Here is a 20,041-nt window from a genome sequence, read left to right as displayed (position 1 = left end):
AGGTCCATGACCCTTTTTGATTAAAATACGGCATACATCCCTTGCCCATCCTGAACTACAACGAATCTGCAGGCATGTTTTTAAAAGTCAACCTAAGACATAAAAGAAATGATATTGAGGGATTTTAATTTTTTTTAAATTTAAGCTTATTTGTTTAATTTCAGAGAGAGAGAGAACACAAGTGGCAGAGGGTCAGAAAGAAGGAGAGACAGAATCCCAAGCAGGCTCTGCTCCATCAGCACAGACGTGGGGCTCGATCCCATGAACTGTGAGATCGTGACCTGAGCTGAGATCAAAATTCCGATGCTTAACCAACTGAGCCACTCGGGCGCCCTCCAAAGGACTTTGAAATGAAGTCATAGACACACACGCGAACACATACATGAGGCTTCGACACAACTCACTGAAACATGTGATGTAGTGTCAGAAGCTTAGACTCTTGTAGAATTTCTGTAGAAAGACACCGTTCTAAATACTCACTGAGAGAGCTGTGTTCTGTCAGCAACTAAAGGCCAATCAGTGCCCTGACTGTTGGGGAGGGTATTTTCCACTATGTTGAATAGTCTCCACGAGGCTCTGCGTGTACAGGAGACTTCTCCCCTCAGTTGGCGGAAGCTGCGTTCGTGAAGAAATTAGTGCATGATAAATCAAGCAAAATGCACTTTGTCTTTATGGGGAGAGAGGATTAAGTTCTAGATCTCACAGGGTTTCAGGTGTATCAAGCCTCCATGGGATAGTCTATGCTGTAAAGAACATGAGACCTCGGCAAAACAGGATTCTTCCACTAAGTATACTGTTTTTAAGGTTCATTCACTCTGTGTGTGTTAGCAGTTGGTTCGTTGCCAAATAGTATTCCACTGAGTGAGCAAACACCGGTGTTTATTCAGGTTGCGGCTGACGTGCCTTTATCTGGCTTGTTTCCGGTGCTTGCCTACTATGAGTACAGCGTCTACCAACATTCATGCGCGCATCTTCCTGTGGGCAAGTGAGGTGCTGAGTCATACAAGGGTTTAAATTTATGGAAAACTCTCAGATTTGTGTCACACTTTACACTCACAGGAGCTCAGCTTTTCCACATCCTTACAAATACAGTAAAACCTTGAATTGAGAGTAACTTGTTCCACGACTGTTCCACAGATGAGCAAAGATTTCTAATAGATTTTGACGTGATGGACAAATGATCTCTTGCAATACGAGTAATACAGGACCACAAACATCACGTGATCACAACTGAGCCAATGGTTCTTGAAATTCGCGTTGAGAGATACAAGTGCTTTGGATGACAAGCATGTTAAATTATGGTCGAAAACCAAGGTTTTATTGTATTTGGTTTCATCGGTCTTGTTATTAATTTTATTAATGTTAGCACCTCTCGTGGTTGAGTCAGGATATTCCATTTCCACTGTAACTAGTGACCGGCACTTTTTCGTGTACTTCTAGATCATTTGTAAATCTTCTTCTATCCAGGAAGTGATGAAGTGTGTATGCAAGTGTTTTTGTCCATTTTTTAACTGATCATCTTTTTGCTAAGGAGTTGCATGAGTTTTTTGACATATTCCAGATACAACTATTCTGTCATATGTGTATTGTGAATCTAGCTGCCTGCAGATGGGTGGCCTATTTATGATTTATTCTGCTCTTTTGATGAACAAATTGCTTTCCCTGATAAAGTTCATTGTGTTACCTTGTTTTTTCTTTTACGGCTTAAATGCCTAAAGGATCCTAAGAAATTTTTGCCTGCCTCAAAGTTGAGAAGACATTGGTCTATATTTACTTCTGGAAGCCGTACATATTTATCCGTCACATGGTCGTCTATGATACATCGCAAAGTACTTCCTTTTTTAATGTTTGTTTATTTCTGAGAGAGAGAGAAAGAGACAGAGTGTGAGCAGGGGAGGGGCAGAGAGAGAAGGAGACACAGAATCCGAAGCAGGCTCCAGGCTCTGAGCTATCATCACAGAGCCCGATGCGGGGCCCAAACCCACGCACAGCAAGATCATGACCTGAGCCAAAGTCAGACACTTAACCGACTGAGCCACCCAGGAGTCCTGCAAAGTACTTCTTTAAATGATGTGAGGTATGTTATCAATATTCATTGCTTTTCCACGTAGGTGGTCAGTTTTCAGGGAACCACTTGTTGAATAGACCTCATTACTACTTGATCAGCTTTGCCCTATATATGTGTGTGTGTGTGTGTATATATATATATATATGTTAAGTTTATTTATTTATTTTTAAGAGAGAGAGAGAAGAGGAGGGGCAGAGAGAGAGAGAATCCCATGCAGGCTCCATACTATTAGCACTCGGGGGGCTGGAACCCACTAACCATGAGATCATAACCTTAGCCAAACTCAAGAGTCGGATGTTCAACTGACTAAGCCATCCAGGTGCCCCAGCACTATATTTTTAAAACAAGTTAATAAAAAAGTATGAATCTATTTCTTGGCTCTATTCTGTTCTATTGATTTTTTGGTTATCTTGAATAGTGTATCTTTGTAATAATTTTCCATATCATGTAGTGTAAATTCTCCAAATTTGTTCTTTTTTTTAAAGATATTTGGGTCCTTTACATCCCCAAACACATGATGGAATCAGAATGTCATTTTTCTAAAATTAATGGGGATTTCTACGGGACCACATTGAATGTACACATCAGTTTGGGGATATTACCACCTTAAGAGCGCTGGGTTGGCCAATCTACAAGTATGACTTTGTGTTCAAGTTTTTTAGGTTGCGTTCAATTTATTCCAGCGATGTTTTGGGCTTTTTAGAGCAGAGGTGCTACACATATTCCATGCAACTTATTCCTAGACATTTTATATTTTTGCTGCTGCTGTGAATGATAATGTTGTAAATTTTGCTTCCAAGTGCCCAGCGTTTGCTCTTGTATATTGACCTGTATCTTGCTGTTTCTCGAAAAGTTTATTTAAGATTGGTATTCATTCATCCTCAGTCACATGATAGAGTTGATCACAAAGGCTGTCTGGGCCTACAATTTCCTTTGTGGGAACTTCTTAATGGCCGATTGAGTTTCTCTAGTAGATGGAGGCAGAATCCCATTTGCCATGTCTCTATGTCGGTTTTGATCATTTGTTATGCAAATATTTGCGTGCTACATATTTATTGGCATGTATTTGTTCCCAATTTTCCTATCCTTTTTTTTTTCAACGTTTATTTATTTTTGGGACAGAGAGAGACAGAGCATGAACGGGGGAGGGGCAGAGAGAGAGGGGGACACAGAATCGGAAACAGGCTCCAGGCTCTGAGCCATCAGCCCAGAGCCCGACGCGGGGCTCGAACTCACGGACCGCGAGATCGTGACCTGGCTGAAGTCGGACGCTTAACCGACTGCGCCACCCAGGCGCCCCAATTTTCCTATCCTTTTAAGGTATGTAGGATCAGTGGTATACAATCCCTTTCTCTCCTGGTCTTGCTTAGCTGTGGTGGTTTCTTTTTCTCTTAATTAGTTTAGCATGGAGTTTATTGGTTTTATAAATATTTTAAAAGCACTAAATTTTGGTCTCGCTAATACTCTGTGGTAAGGTTCACCCTTCCCAGTTATTTGTTACTTCCTGCCTTAATTTTTCTTGTGGTTTATTTACCATCCTTTTTGTATCCTTTTCAGGTCAAAGCTCGATCATGGATTTTTAAAGTGTCAAACACAGAAATTGGAACTGTACGTTGTCCTGAAGCACTTTATCTTTGCTTTATCCTGCAGGCTTGGATGACTGTGCTTTTACTTTCCATGGCATTTTTTTTTTTTTTTACTTTAGAAAAGTTAAAAAGCGTTAAATTATTTTCCAAATACGTGTACATTTTCCAGACGTCTTTATGTGATGGTCAGAAATCACCCTCCTTCTTTTAAAGATGCCAAGACTTGTGAGGCTGACGCACATTTAGGACACTCTTTCCCGTGCATTGGTCACTTTCTCATTCCTAAACAGATCTTTTGGATCCAGAGGCCGGTCCTTTTCCTTGTTTTCTATGAATAGCCGCTCCGGACCCCTTATGATTAGTGCGTACATGGTTTGCATGACCCTTTTACTATGAACTTCCCGCGTCTATATTTACCACATGCAGGAGAACTGCACGTAGCTGGGTCTTTCCCTCGTGACCATTTCTGCGTTTTAATTGAAGTGTTTAGTTCATTTATATTTACTAGCATTTGCACTGTTGGATCTGAGGGGACCATCTGTGTTAATCATGCTTTTTTTTTTTTCCCCTGCCTTCCCGATGCCTTGACTTCTGAGGCCTGGCTGACACTTCCTCTTAGCAGAAAACAACTCCAGGGGGAGCTGGCCTTACATATGTAAACCATCCAGGGCGGAAGCCCACACCCCGCCCCCACTTCTAAGGAATCTCCCCCTCAGGGGCGCCATCCCCCTGCTCTGCTCACTCCAGAGCCAGGTACTGGACCACAAGGGACAGCCCCTATGTCCCAGAGCCCCCGGAACCATTCAAAGCAGCCAAACCTAGACCAGCCTGGCCCGCTGCACCTGTTCCCTTCCACAGAAACCACAATAAAGGCCCCTGCCCACATCTCCCCTCTGCGGACCTCCTGACCAGCCCTGTTGCTTGCCCATGGGGTACCCTGTGGGCGCCCCTACTTCTAGAGAATTAGGAGTCACATTACCTTCTTAAAAAAAACCATCTTGGTCGGCTGGTGGCGCTATATCTAAATCATCACAAAACCTGCATCCTGAAACCCCATCTTGTTCTAGCACCCTCTTTTCACCCTTTTCTGCTTTCTTTTGTACTCATCATCTTTTATTTCCTCTTTTTCACTTGAATCCCTTTATTCGCTTATGAAACACTGCTTTGTTTAATCTCAGCTCTTGTTCTGCGATTGGCAGTGTGCGTCTGAAACTCACCACAGAAAGCTTTAAGTAACTTCATTCTGTTTCACCTCTAGCGATGGAAACTTGCAACAGCAAACGCTTATTTTCCGCACACACATACTTTCTGCTCTTACTATTTCACATTTTATTTCTAACTATGTCATAAAGCACGAACTGCAATGTTATTTTATGTGCTTTACATCGTACATTGGTATTTAAAGAAATGAAATGTATAAGGAGGTACCCTTTCATTTTCTTTCAGTTTTTTTTAACCTTTATTTTTGAATGACAGCAAGAGACAGAGCGTGAGAGAGGGAGGGACAGAGAGAGAGGGAGACACAGAATCCAAAGCCGGCTCCAGGCTCTGAGCTGTCAGCACAGAGCCCGACGCGGGGCTGGAACCCACTAACTGTGAGATCATGACCGGAGCCAAAACCAAGAGTCTGATGCTTAACTGACAGAGCTACCCAGGCGCCCATCGTTCCTACTTTATTTTTAGGATTCTGTCTTTGCTCCCTGATTAGACTGATGTTTCTTTTAACATCTAAACATATTTTTCATAGTTGCTTTCAGGTATTTATCTGTTATTTCCACACGTCCATGAAATTTCTATTGACAGCCATTTTTTTTTCTTTCTGGTTATGGGTTAGATTTTTCTGCATCTTCACAACTACTTATTTTATTTTTTTTAGGCAGGGACTTGGGGTGTTATCTCGCTTGGTATTTTGGTTGCTATCCAAACACTGTCTGCAAATTGTTGTCTTTCAACTGGCAGCCAGTGTGCAGGATCCGTATCGGCTCTTTTCCTGTGAATATTGCCAGTAAGCTTTTACAAAAGGATTCAAAGTGGTCTTTACTATGGGGCAGTGGTAACATCACCCCAGATGTGGCCCCTCCAGGAAATCTTCTTAATGTTTAGCTGCTTGATTAGATCCCTCTTACCCCGCCCCCCCACCCCTGCCACACAGACTGGCTGGAACAGGATGTCCCCCAGCCCCGAGTGATCTCCAGCCCTTGCTGGGAACACAGCAGTTCAGAAGTGGTGTTTTCCCCACCTCTACTCTCTGGGTGGCCCTATAGCGTCCCTGTCCTACACATGCACAGCTCAGCATCTCTGTCCCCATCTTGCATATGCACGGTTCAGTGTCTCTGTCCCCACAGCTCAGTGTCTCTGTCCCTGTCCTACACATGCACAGCTCAATGTCCCCGTCCCCATCCTGCACACACACACCTCAGTGTCTCCGTCCCCGTCCTGCACACGCACAGCTCAGCAAGCAGATCCCTGGGCAAGTTTCTTCCTCACTTAGATCCTTTCTGTCTGTGACCCGCTCCCCAAATTCCAGCCTCCATGGGGGGCCCGAGCTCCCACCTCTCTGTCCTGGGTTCTGCAAGACCACCCTGCTGTGCCCCTCACACACCTGCTGTGTGCCATAAGAAGGAGTCTCCAGACCAAGTGTCTCGCCTCATTTGTTTCCCTTCCCTCTGGGACCATTTTTTCAGTCTCTTGTCCAGGCTCCTTAAACATGTATCTGTTCCGTCCTGTCTAGTTTTGTGCTGTTTGTGGCAACAGGGCTCATTTTGTGCTGATGGCTCCATTGTGGCTGAGGCACACAATTCTTGTATTTTTTTATAATTTTTTTTTAATTTACACCCAAGTTAGTTAGCGTACAGGGCAATAATGATTTCAGGAGTAGAACCCAGTGATTCATCCCCTATGTATAATGCCCAGTGGTCATCCCAACAAGTGTCCTCCTTAATGCCCCTTGCCCATGTAGCCCATCCTCCCACCCACCGCCCCTCCAGCAGCCCTCAGTTTGTTCTCTGTATTTAAGAGTCTCTTATGTTTTGTCCCCCTCCCTGTTTTTATATTGTTTTTCTTCTTTTTCCTTATGTGAATCTGTTTTCTATCTTAAATTCCACATATGAGTGAAGTCATATGATGTTTGTCTTTCACTGATAGACTTATTTCGCTTAGCATAATACACTTTAGTTCCATCCAGGTTGCTGCAAATGGCAAGATTTCATTCTTTTTGGTTGCCAAGTAATACTCCATTGTGTATATATACATACGTATATATGTGTATACACACACACACACACACACACACACACACAATGTGGTATATACACCACATCTTCTTTTAAATATTTTTTGAAGTTTTTTTTTTAAGGTTTATTCATTTTTAAGAAACCAAGACAGAAACAGAGCATGCATGGGGAGGGGCAGAAAGAGAGGGAGACACAGAATCCAAAGCAGGGTCCAGGTTCCAAGCACAGAGCCTGCTGAGGGGCTCGAACTCACAGACCACAAGATCATGACCTGAGCCGAAGTCAGACGCTCAACCGATTGAGCCACCCAGGCACCCCCATATATATATATCACATCTTCTTTATCCATTCATCAGGAGGTAGACATTTGGGCTCTTTTCGTACTTTGGCTACTGTTGATAGTGCTGCTATAAATTTTGGGGTGCGTGTGCCCCTTCGAAACAGCACACTTGTATTTTTTGGATAACTACCTAGTAGTGCAATTTCTGGGTCGTAGGGTAGTTCTATTTTTAGTTTTTTGAGGAATCTCCATACTATTTTCCAGAGTGGCTGCACCAATTTGCATTCCGATGACCAGCAGTGCAAAAGGGTTCCTCTTTCTTTGCATCCTCCCCAACATCTGTTGCCTGAGTTGTTCATTTTTAGCCATTCTAACAGGTGTGAGGTGGTATCTTGTTGTGGTTTTGGATCTCGTCAAGATAAAAAGCTTCTGCGCGGTGAAGGAAACAATCAGCAAAACTAAAAGGTAACCGATGCAATGGGAGAAAATATTTGCAAATGACATGTCTGATAAAGGGTTAGTATCCAGAATCTATAAAAAAAACCCTATGAAACTCAACACCCAAAAAGCAAAAATCCAGTTATGAAATGGGCAAAAGACATGAATAGACACTTTTCCAAAGAAGACATCCAGGCGGCTAACAGACACATGAAAAGATGCTCAGCGTCGCTCATCAGGGAGATACAAATCAAAACCACAGTGAGATACCACCTCACAGTTCTCGTGTTTTAATTTCTTTATCCCCTTTCCCCTTCACTTTGCTGTTTGCCGTCAGGAAGACCCAGTGTTTATTCTCAGACAAAGACCCAGAGATTTGGGCTGAACTGATGATGACTTCATTGGAGGATCCTCGTGGTCTGGCCTTTCTTACCCTTGGACTGGGGCATCTCACTTCACTTCCCACCCCACGGTCTACCAGCCTCCTCTCCCCAGCATCAAGCAACCGAAGTTGCTCAGGCTTTTAAATGTGCCACGTCTCACCCCTCCTTTGGGTAGTGTTCTTTCCAGAACCCCCACCCCCATCCCCCCACCTGCTTACATTTTACTCACCTTCCAGGTTTAGCAAAGACCTTATTCCTCAAGAATGTGTTTCCCAAATATTCAAAATATGGAGTCAAGATCGCTTTAATGATTCCATAGAGTGCTGCTTTCCTTAAGGTAAAACATACCATCCTATGAGATCGAGTTCACCTGTCCGTATACTTCCGTGGAAAACAGAACAGCTTAGGGCCATGGGTGTCTTTATATTGTTTTCCATCACATTTCCTGCACTTAGCATAATACAGTAAAACCTTGGTTTGCGAGCGTAATTCATTCCGGAAACACACTTGTAATCTAAAGCACTTCCATATCAAAGCAAAGTTCTCCATAAGAAATAATGGAAACTCAGATGATTCGTTCCACAACCCGAAAATACTCATATAAAAATGATTACAATACTGTACCATAATACAAAATAATAAAGACAATACGGACTATAAAGAAAAAGTAAACAAATTAACCTGCACTTCTCTTTGAAAACCTTCGTGCCTGGTGTGAGGGAGACGAGAGGAGGGTCATTGTGTAGGACGACTTTTGCTATCACTAATGCATGTTGACTACAGTACAGTATTAATAAACTCTTGTCATGCACTGTATTTACTGTAACTGACAATAAGGCAGCGGAGGAAAGGATCTCTGTCAGCAGGCAGCTTGACCTAGAATGAAGCAAAGTGTTCCTAAGCTCACTCTTGGACGGAAAAGCAAAGGACTGTCCACAGGTGCTTTGAAGTGACAGAAAAGACACCAGTGACAGTTGTGGGCACCTTCCAACGTGCTGAAAAATCACTGATTTCTGCCAAACACCATGGCCTAAGACCAAGCATCTGAGCATGGGAGACAATCACCCACAATCCCACAGAGAGAGAGACAGAGATGGAGAGAACCATTGGCTCAGTTGCAATCGTGTGACCTTCAGCATCATGTATGACTCATATTGCAAGACATCACTGGCTTATCAAGTTAGAATTTATTAGAAATGTTTGCTTCTCTTGCAGAACACTGTCAGAACAAGTTACTCACAATCCAAGGTTTTACTGTATTGGTTTTATGTGGTGGACGCCAATCCGGGTGTTGTGGAAAATATAAATGAGGTCCAGTTCTAACTCTTGAAAATCTTAAAATGATGCTGACAAAACTAGACCGAACACAAAAAGCGGAACACAAGCAAAAATGATCACAACCTTGGAGGTGTGAAACAACAACGTGCACTGTCACAGTTTTAGAAGCTAGAAGCCTGAACTCAAGGTGTTGGAGGGGCCATGCTCCCTCAGGAGGTTCTAGGGGGAAACCTGTTCTTTCCCTCTTCCACCTTCTGGGGGTTTCTGCATTTCTTAGCTCGTGGCTGCAACCCTTCCTTCCTGTCAACATGACCTTCTCCCGTGTGTGGTGGTGAATCTACCTTCCTCTCTCTCTTTTATGGAGGCACGTGATTGCATTTAGGCCCCACCTGGGTAATCCAGGATAACCCGTTCCCAACAAGTTCCTTAATATAATCACACCTTTTGCCATATAAGGTAACAGCCAAGGGTTCTGGTGATCGGGACATGGGACATATCCTTGGGGCCGCCATTCATCCCTCCACTGCAGGTTACAATATGTGAGTTATCCTAAGCTGAACACAAACCAGGACAACAGTAGTTCAGAAGAGTGCAAAGGATTTGGCATTAAAGACGAACTAACAAACACTCATGTTGACATTCACTAAGAGTTCTGTAAACAAGGCTATGAGGGGGGCAACCTGGTTCCAGACTATGAGACTGTTAAGATGACACACAGTGTGTTCTGATTGAGTTCTAGAACATGGAATGCAGGAAAGGGTATTTTGAGGCAGAAGACCAGAAGGATGGTTTGGATAAGAAAGCAGCTGGTCGTGGAAATAACCCTCCATATAGCTTGTATTAATACGCATTAATGTGTATTTAAAATAACAAGAAAATTCTGAGCAAGAGAATGACTCGGTTCTCAAAAATTATGTGAGCAGCTGTGAGCACAGCGATTTCGATGCGGGCGTCAATCTGTCCATTAGCCAATCCCATATTGAGACTTATTCATTTTCCCTTTGACGATAATGGCAGGAAGCCTCGTTATGAGTATGAAAAATACATAAATCCTAATGATGTCGTTAGGGACATGAAATCAAATGAATTAAACAAGTTCTCTGCAAAGAATAGAATTTCTAAAGAAATGTGGTAGCCGTTATAATTCCTAACGTGGTAAGATACATAAGAATTGAAAATAATCTAAGCATTTAGAAATGTGTTAAGATTGTGGATAAGCATCCGCTCGAAAGTTAAAACAAAATCCTGCCCCTGTCACCATAAGATTGCATTCGATTGTGTGCTTTGTTAGTATCGTTTTCGGGAAGAAAAGATTTGTTCAGGTGTTGGAGCAGTTCGCCAAGCAGATGTGACAGCGGCGGGATCTATGAGATGGACCCAGGTGATCAGAGGCTCTGCACCCCCTCCCTTGTCCTTGGGACATGCACCCCGCTTGCCTCCACTGTTCCCAGAAGCTGCCCCAAGGATACAGCCGCAAGAGAGCGACGTGGTGCTGAGACCCTCTGTACAGTGCACGTGACTGTGCCCCAGTAACGTCTCTACAGAAACTTCAAGACTTGGGGGTGGGGCAGAGATCTCCTCTTGTGGTGCCCAAGACAAGTCTTGGATGTAAGTTTCCTTGCTCATTACACCTGCCGCCTGCTCTTCCGGACTGGCTGCTTCTTTTTCCCGTCTCTATCTTCTGCCTATGGGGCTGGTTTCCTATCTCACCCCAGAAGCTCCCAAGGGTGTGAACCCACACTCAGTGAACAAGCCAGGACACTGAAGAGATGGGCCTGGGGAAGGAGGTGTCTGTGGGGAAATCCTGAGGTGGCAGGCGACTGCCGGCTGGGGAGGGACGGCCCATGTGGCAGATGCGCGGACCCCGTGTGGGTATGGAGACATCTGGAAAATTCCCGCTGCTTCAGATGCTCACTTGAAGGACTACAGGGAGTGCGCTGTGAGAGAGAAGTCCTGGGGAAGCGAGGACAGCAAAGAGGAGGTCATTGGGGTGCCCAACAGTGAAACAGGTGCATCCCTGAGCCCCCTCCCCAAACCCCAATACGGAGGAAAGCGAGAGCACAGCCACAGCAACCACAGCCAGTGAGGCAGCCCTAGTTCAGGACACGCTCAAGATGAGAGAACATACTCCCTCTGAGCTTATTGATACAGATGCCAAGTTCCAGCAAACCGCCAGGAGGGCATCCAGGCGTGGCTAGTGGGACACAGGGGTGATGGCATTTCTCTCACCAGGAAGGAAACAGAGAAAATGAGCAAGACCACCCACCCACTTGACCTCGGCAGCACCTGCAAGGCGCTCAGTGGGTTCACAGCACTCTCTTCCTTACGGATTAGGGCATTCTATCTGCCTGGTGTGGGGGGCTTCCTGGGCATGTGGGACCCTGCAAATAGATAGGGGAGGAACGGACAACAAATTCTTAGGAAGTTGGGAAAGAGAGAGACCCCTGGGTTTGAAGGCCCAGATGGGGCCACCTTCACTACAGGGATGGAAACCAACATTCTCCAGTTCTTGTGGCGCCTGAGTGGCTCAGTCACTTGAGCGTCGACTTCCGCTCAGGTCATGATCTCATGTGAGTTCGAGCCCCACGTCAGGTTTTCCGCTCTGAGCACAGAGTTCACTTCAGGTCCTCTGCCTTCCGCTCTCTCTATACTCCTCCCCTGCTTTTTCTCTCTTTCTCTCTCAAAAAGAAACATAAAAAAAGATCTTCTGGTTCTTTTGCCAGCACCTGGTATGGGGCGCCGATACCCATGCTGAGCCTACTCATGGGACAAGACATTTATGACGGTGGGCGATTCAGGGTTGATCTGGGGAAAGTGATAAATCCTGGGAATGGGTACAGGTTCTGAGAAAGACCCAAGAAAGAGAGGAAGCTCAGAAACCCAAAAGATGATTTCAATCAATTTTAAACAGTCAGTTAAAAATAACCCGGAAGAAATGAGCTTTGACCTCATGGCTGCAGGGACCCCACCTGAACATACAACCCAAGTCTTTGTTGGCCTTAAAACCTGAACAACAGCTCAGATCTGCTCCATCTCCCCCTACAACCCTGATGTACCCCCTGCTCCAGCAGAGGCCTCAGGGATACTGAAGAGTTAGGGATGGACGTCTCCCACATCCCGGGGACAGGATGCAGGCCAAGGCTGCGTCCAGGTGAGGATGGTTGGAGGTGACCAAAGGGCTCATGCTGAACTCACTGTAGTGGCTCCAGTGGATACTGGAGCTGGATGTCCTCTAATACGTGGTACCCCCTGAAGTTTTCTGGTCCCCTCAATGCCGTGGATGGTTACGGGGTCAAGCAGGTATGGTCAGGAAGGCCCTTTGACACTGCAGAGTGGGTTTTCTACCTTCTGAGAATGTAAGTGTGTAGTTTCTCCCACACCGGAGAACACACTGGGCACGGATGTCCTACAAGGTCAGACTCTGCAAACCTCTGTTGGTGAAGTTGGCCTCCAGCTGAGAGTAATCAAACCAGAGCTGAGGGTAAATGTCAGCTACGAACCAGTAAGCTTGGCCCTCCCCCCCACTCCACGCCCCCGTGAAGGGTGGTGATGTCAGATGATATAAATTGCCTGGGGGCATCAGGAGATAAGAGAAACTATCCTAGAATCGCCCAGAGTGACTACTGTATGTATGCCATGCCCACAATGCGTTCTACAGCCCCACATGGCCATTATATGGTCAGTAAACAAACAAACAAACAAACAAACAAAAAACAGATGGCTCATGGCAGGTGATCCCGGACTACTGAGAACTGAACAAGGCGATGCCCCAACCATGCAGCTGTGCCCGATATTGCCACCATCTTAGCTTACGACAGTTCTAGGAGGGTATCTCACTGGAATGGACTTGTACCCCTGGGCACTGAGTCCCAATATCAGTTTGCCTTCATGTGGGAGGGGACCTTGCAAGTGCTCCCCAAGGTCACCTGCACAGCCCCACCATACGTCAGGATGACAGCCCAGAACCTGCCCCTGTTTTCCTTCCCCACATCAGTAAAACGACCCCATCACATTGCTGATACAATGTTGACAAGTGAAGGCTTGTCCCTGCTTTGGAACACCCTGCAGGCTTTGCTGGAGCATCTCTGAGGGAAAGGATGGGCCACAAGCCCACCAGAAATTCAAGGCCGAGACACAACCATAAGGGTTTGGGAGTCGTTTGGTTGACTAAGACATTTATAACATGCAAGCCTATCCCACCTCTGAGAATGTGAAAAAGGTGCAAGCCTTTGTAGGGATTTTGGGGTTCGGGGGACTTCTATTCCCCACTGGGCAAACACTATCCCTAATAGGATCTGGGCACCTGTGTGACTGGGGACCAGAGCAGCAAGCTGTCTTTGAGAAGGTAAAAACACTAGGGAAGCCAATTAAAACTCTGGACATCTCCGAAGCAGGAATTTTATTCGAGTCGGATGCGTCTGTGGCTCTGGGAAGTGTGTGTCAGGCACCGTGGTGGAGACAAGAGAAGGAGACAGAATCCCTAGGACTTTGATCCCAGCTCTGGAAAGAGGCGGAAACCCAATACACCTGCACAAAGCAATACCTGGTGACTGTACATAGAGTCCTCCAGGCAGAGCATCTCACACAACAGCCAGTGGGCTAACCTCAGAGCAGTTCGGCTGGTGACCACTCATGAGCCTGAGCCATTAACCCTTTGCACTGACAGTTGGGCTTTTTTAAAGAAGTTAACCGCTTGAACAATGGGTAGCCAAGGAGCGGATGACCGTGAACAAGCCCTTGTGGGGCCAGGATGCACGTGGGAAGACATTCGGGTCAGCCTGCAGGAACCTGGGGCAGGACCCTTCAGTAGACACAGCCGATTGGGTGCTTAGAAGGAGTGGCCATCATTGCCCCAGATAGGGATGGCAAAATGCCAAGGATGCTAGATTGCCCTTGAAATACAAAGACTTGGTGAATGTAGTGACATCATATCCTTCCACATCAACTGCCCAAGGAGTCTGGGACCATCCACCAGGGTTCCCAACAAGTGAGGCTTTGGCAAACTTATGACACTGGCCCCCTTCCTCTCTGAGTGAGGGTGCTAACCAGGCCCTGGTTTGTGTGGACACGGCATCTGGCCTAACCCAAGCTTAGGTGCCATCTCTAGGGGTTAAAGAGGCCAAATATCGTGGATGAACACCCTCACCGAACAGACGGTGGTTGGGGTCACGTTGACAAGTCACGAGGATGCATAAGCCAGAGCAAAAGAACAAGACGTTGAACGGAGGAACCATCCGCCCTGTAACTCACAAGCAGCAAGGTTGGCAGAAAGGAGAAATGGAATAATAAAGCCACAGAGGATCTGTTTCCATGCTGGTCGAGCCGCCTTGCTGACCACTCAGGAAGCACTGAGGAAGAGGGGAATGTGTGAGATTGTAAAGGGCAAGTCAGGAGGGATGGAGTGTTGGGGGAGGTCACAGACAAGACATGACCCAAGTTGACCTGTGAGCTGGACCCAGGCCATCGGAGGCCTCCACCCCACCCTCATTCTTAAAAGGTGCAGGCTGCTTGCCTTCCCCTGAGGGAAAGATGTGCTGTTGAGACCATCTGAATGGTCCACGTGACAGAGCCCCCGTTAAGGCCTCTACGGAAATGTTTAAGATTTTGTTTTTAAGTTTTATTTATTTATTTTGAGAAAGAAAGAGAGAGTGTACGCAGGGAAGGAGCAGGAAGAGAGGGAGAGAGAGAATCCCAAACAGGCTCTGCACTGACAGCACAGAGCCCGACACGGGGCTCGAACTCAGGAGGCCATGAGATCATGACCTGAGCCTAAGCCTGATGCTTACCTGACCAAGCCACCCAGATGCCCCCAGAACTTTATGATTTTGCAGGCAGGTGCAGAGACTTCGTCTTGCAGCCTCTCAAGTCTGTAAGTTCCCTTGCCAATACGGAATGGCTGTCTCTTTAGTCTCTCCCTGCCCTCCATGCATAGGGGCCCGTTTCAGATCTCACCTGCCAAGCTCTCAAGGAAGTCATGACCCAACATTGTGACTTTGCTCTATTTGAAATTTCCACTTCTGTGCTGAAGTCCCAGAGCCTGGAGCCTGCTTTGGATTCTGTGTCTCCTTCTTTCTCTGCCCCTCCCCTATTGTATCTCTGTCTCTGTCTCTGTCTCTCTCAGAAATAAAAAATAAAGATTAAAAAATTTTACTATTTCCATTTCCTACGTGAAATTGATGTAACATTGTGTGTCAACTATACTCAAATTAAAACAAACAGAAAACATTTTTACATACATAAATAAAGAAAATAAAATTTCTACTTCCTCCCATGCCAATGATGTCTGGTGCACAGGATTGAGTACGGAGTAAATACAAAGTTTTATTTTCAAAGCTAAATAGATTTCACCGAGAAATAGCACATTTGCCAAGACATCCTTATGCATGCATTGGTAAAGTGAGTTCTAAAATTTTCATTATACTTTAGGACCATTCAGATGGCCGGTTCACTTACCCGAATGTTTCACTTCAATTATTGCTATGTGTTTACTTCTGTTTCAGTAATATGTGGATTCAAAATAGTATCAAGAACTATGATTTCCCCAGAAACGACATGAACTTTCAGAGCCTATGAACCAAAGAGCTAAAGAGATTCATTTCCCGAATCCACGCAAGGAGGCTACTGCTCTTGTGTAAAGGGACATTTACCAAATATATATGGGGGGTTTGGTTTGTTGTGGAGAAAACATATGTAAAACAAAGCTTTGACGTGATAAAAACAATTACATCTTCCTTTTTAGAACATCAGGGAGGTAACTGACTTCTAGCTTTCTTCTCACTGAAACGTCATCCTGTACTATTCCATCGACCTTCATTCAAAAGCCTACCTTCAGGAAATGGATGTTTGGGGAAATAACATGGCTTACCTAACATTCGTAAGCCCACCTATACCTATGCAGTACCTTCGCTAAAAAATCTCCAAGATCCATCCTGTGAAGACGTTAGAGTTAATTTGCACAGTAGAAGGAATTCAAAAAATAGAGGAACATATTAAATTCCTCCATGAGGACAGTTGACTAGGACCACTCTGTTCAAGTCCACACCACAAATGTATAAATGTATAGGATATATGCATAAATGCATAGAAGGTTATGCTTCCTGTTTTAAAAAAAAACAATTAGCACAAAAATCAGTGGGGAAACTAGATACCTTCTTATTTTTAAGAACATATTTTGTTGTGAAGTTTGGAAGTGAACTGAGTATTAGACATTAGTAAGGAATGACTTTTGTCAGCTATGATAATGGCATTGTAGGCGTATCAGAAAATGTCCTTGTTTGTCTAGATGTATATTGAATTATTTAAACTGAAGTATCATACGGCATGCACTTTACCTTAAAAAGGTTTTAGCTTGGGGGCGCCTGAGTGGCTCAATCGGTTGAGCGTCCGACTTCGGCTCAGGTCTTGATCTCGTGGTCTGTGAGTTCGAGCCCCGCATCAGGCTCTGTGCTGACAGCTCGGAGCTTGGAGCCTGCTTTGGATTCTGTGTCTCCCTCTCTCTCTCTCTCTGTCTGCCTCTCCCTCGCTCATGCTCTGTCTCTATCTCTCAAAAATAAATAAAAATTAAAAAAAGAAAGTTTTAGCTTGGAGCAACTGGGTGGGTCAGTCAGCTAAGCATCTGACTGTTGATTTCAGCTCAGGTCTTGATCTCATGGTTCGTGAGATTGAGCCCTGCATCGAGCTCTGCACTGACAGTGTGGAGCCTGCTTGGGATTCTCTCTCTCTCCCCCTCTCTATCTGCCCCTCCCCAGCTCGCTCATGTGCTCTCAAAAATAAATAAGCCTTGAAAAAAATTTTTTAATAAAAAGATGTTTTAGCAAGAACAAAAAACACAAAAGAAAGGATGAAGGACATATGCCAAAATTTTAACAACTATAAATCTAGATTATGAGTTCCCAGGGTTCATTATACCATTGGCTTTTTTAAAAAAACATGTTTGAAAATGTTTATAATAGGTATTAAAAAAAAAACTACTCATGAGTACTAAAGGATTTAGGATTCTAGGAAGTACATAGTGAAATATATATAAAGTGTACTGCAAACCATCAATAGTGAGAGTTACCTCCTCCATTTTTCCTGATAAAACATTAGCTTAAGAATATATAGATTATCATTAATTTTAAAGGGCAGGTTAAATTGTTTCAATATGGAGACCTTGGGAAGACATAGCTAAGGCAAAGAAGATAACAGAATTACATATGGCATGCCACATTTCACTAGCATTTACTTTTACTAAGGATTTGGAGACCTAATATATCAAAGTTTACGTGTGGTTCTGACTTCTAGAATGTTATCTCTTCTGGAGGCTGAAGATTTCAGTTTTCAAGTATTATGGAGTACCATTCAAAAATTGCATCACTAAGCTAGAAAACACACCATCTAAGCCATGGAACTTTCAGTGGAAGGTCATAAGAACCCTAGAAACTCAACAACCCACGAATCCATCATAAATGTTTTAAAGAAATGTGTTCTTTAAAAAAAAAAAGACTGTTTTATTTTGGTATCATATTATTTTTTTATCAATAAAACTCAGAATAGAAAGCTGATAACTCCCATCCTTTTTAATTATTATTATTTTTTCAATATTCCTATAAATCTAGTTGGAGTATATTCAAATTTCATGGAACGTCTATTACCAGCGATTGTAGGGTTTTTTGTTCTCTTTCTCTAATGCTTGGTTCTCTGTAAGAACCAAGACTGAACTACTCAAGTCAGATGGAAAATCGTTTCTTATGCAGCTGTTTTTCCATGATAGCCTTCTTCAAACCCTCAGAGAAGACGCCGTATCTCAAGGGGAAATATCTTCCGGCCACATCTTGCCACACCACCCACAAGAGCGGAAAGAGAGCTATCAAGAGAAGTAAGTACACTGACCTCTTTTACTCTGCATGATATGGGCGACATTTTGTCTTGCAGAGCCTTGGTTAACTTGAAAACTTCCATGCAAGGGTTTATACCTAAAGATAGATCATGGGTTCTGAAGGGAGAAAATCTATAATCAATACTAAATAGTCACAGGAAGAAAATGTTTTATAAATGAAGTTAATCATGGAAGAAAGAGCCATCATTTAAGTTCTTGGAGTAATGTTTGGTTTGAGGAGGCATAAACTCGTCAGATAGTAACTTGTCATTTCCACACTGTTGCTCTTTCTTCCTTCTAACGATAACCCATTCTATTCATGCAAATGTGTCCGCCTGAGGGCCCCTTCTGCTGCAGACAACCCTTCTCTTTCCCCCTCTTTGTTCTTCACTCTGTTGCCTAAGCTGAAAACTTAGATGATAATGATAATAGAAATACGATCATCACAAGGGCTATCGTTTCAAGACTCTGTCATGCCCTAGACATCATAAAGACAGATATAAACATGTAATTAACCCATAACACCTTGGGAAGTGGGTTTTAACATCTTCACTTTACATAAAATTAAACTGAACTTCAGTAAGATTAAGTAGCTTGGTCAAGATCACACAATTAGTAAGGCAGAAGCCCAGGGTTCAAACGCAGAGTTAACTGGCTCCAAAGCCCTTGCTGGACGCACCTTGTCTGCTTTCCCTGAAAGCATCACTGCACACTTTATAACATTCAATGGAATAGTTGGAAATAAAAGGATGCTAATAGGAGAAAGGATATGTAGTCAGCAACGTAACAGAATCAATGGGTTTTTAGCCCAGGGTCACAGGGAAGGAATTTCTGGTGGGAGGTGCCAATGATCAGGTCACAGGTGGCTCAACATGGCGTTGCTGGGGAAGCCAGTAGGATCTTATTCATAGCAGATTCTGGGACTGCAGAGAGATTTCAGAGTAAAATGAAGAAGATAGACAGCAAGAAAATAGTGAGGACCCAGGACGGAGGCAGATCAAGGGAAGGGAGTCGACAGGAATCCGGAATGGACACTCAAGGAAGGAGCAAATTTTGTGGAGCATCCCATCCCTCTCAGGCTGGTATGCACCATGGTAGAAGGGGGTGTGGACATGGCCACTAGATGGTGAGGGCTCTCGCCCAAGTGGCCCAGGTCAGAGATGGGAAGGAGGAAAAAATGCACTGGGAGTGAGTCCTCTGAGCCAATGCCACTGAAAAGCGAGAGTCATTGGGAAGCCACCTTGTGGGTGAAGGTGACCGTCACTGGGTGAACTGCAGGGGACCTGCTGGCAGGGACCATTGGAGCATGATGGAGAAGCCTCCAGAACAAAGAGGAACACAATGTAGGCTTCCTTGTGCGGTGTCCCTCCAGCGCCCTCCCGGGCAAAGCCTCACATTGTTCCAGAAGTGCTCACAGGGTCCCGCTCCCAAGCTCTGCGCGGGGACGAGAGGGAAGCCTAGAGCCAAGGGCAGAGAGTAGACTCCAGGTGCATGGTACCCAGATCCTAAGGGCTCCTCCTTCAATAAAGCAGTCCTGCTTCACGCCATTTAGGACTAAACACTTTATCGTCTTTTCCTCCACCTGTGTTTCCAAATTTATCTTCCTTGCTGATTTATCTGTCACTTTACTACGTGACGAGGCCTTTGAGAGCAGAACCCACGTTGTTTTAAGTTTTTGCAAATATGAAAAATAACCATGGTGTGCTGTATGTAGCAAGCACTTAAATATTTGTGAGTGCGGAGAACAGTGGAGAGCTGCCGGTTTCATGCATGCTCTTTAGTCCGTTTGTAATGCTTTTCTCCTCACCATGTAAATGGCAAAGGAGTGCCTGGGTGACTCTGTCGGTTAAGCATCCTGCTCTTGGTTTCGGATTAGGTCATGATCTCGCGGTTTGTGACAGCACAGAGCCTGCTTGGG

Source organism: Prionailurus bengalensis, chromosome A2 (genome assembly GCF_016509475.1).
Source record: "Prionailurus bengalensis isolate Pbe53 chromosome A2, Fcat_Pben_1.1_paternal_pri, whole genome shotgun sequence".
Taxonomy (NCBI): Eukaryota; Metazoa; Chordata; class Mammalia; order Carnivora; family Felidae; genus Prionailurus; species Prionailurus bengalensis.
The sequence above is the reverse complement of the archived record's forward strand: the minus strand, read 5'-3'. Positions refer to the sequence as shown.